Consider the following 709-nt stretch of genomic DNA (forward strand, 5'->3'; position numbering starts at 1 on the left):
ACATAAAGTATTCATCATGTCCAGAGATGGATTCATCTGGTTGGAACGTGTTGCTAAGCAACTCCTTCTTATGTCCACATCCTTCTTATGTCCACGTCCTTCTCATGTCCACGTTTATCTGTCCACGTCCTTCTGTTGTTGCTCTAACTCTGCACCCTTGCTGGACTGGGTTTAGAGCCCCACAACTTTACTGCTCTTCACAGGACACTGTCCAACGCGCTGTTAAGCAGAGACACTGAGGGACACTGTCCAATGCGTTGTAAAGCAGCAGAGACACTGAGGGACACTGTCCAACGTGCTGTAAAGCAGAGACACTGAGGGACACTGTCCAACGCGCTGTAAAGCAGAGACACTGAGGGACACTGTCAAACGTGCTGTTAAGCAGAGACACTGAGGGACACTGTCCAACGCGCTGTAAGGCAGAGACAATGTGACAGAACGCAAAGCAGGGGGACATGATCCGAAGGCTCGCAGCAGCGATCAGATTTCGTATCTATTCGTCCTATCTGTCCTAACTGTACTATCTGTCCTAACTGCGGGGACTTTATTTGACACATTCCACTGCTGTAGAACTTCAATTAAGTGTCCCGCACGCACATGTTGTAGCGTGTCCCTTTTGCGGTCCTCTCCTTTTCAAACAACTTGTGTATTCTCCTTGTGATGGTGCGTGTTGAGGGAATCTCATACCTGCCGTCGTCGTTGTGATTCT

General features: G+C 48.9%; 1 protein-coding gene across 1 annotated transcript in view; it reads left to right on the forward strand.

The window, feature by feature from the left end:
• grin3bb (glutamate receptor, ionotropic, N-methyl-D-aspartate 3Bb) overlaps positions 1–709 on the forward strand; it is a 28534-nt gene that overhangs the window by 18240 nt on the left and 9585 nt on the right. The window lies entirely within an intron of this gene.

Source organism: Etheostoma cragini, chromosome 9 (genome assembly GCF_013103735.1).
Source record: "Etheostoma cragini isolate CJK2018 chromosome 9, CSU_Ecrag_1.0, whole genome shotgun sequence".
Lineage (NCBI taxonomy): Eukaryota > Metazoa > Chordata > Actinopteri > Perciformes > Percidae > Etheostoma > Etheostoma cragini.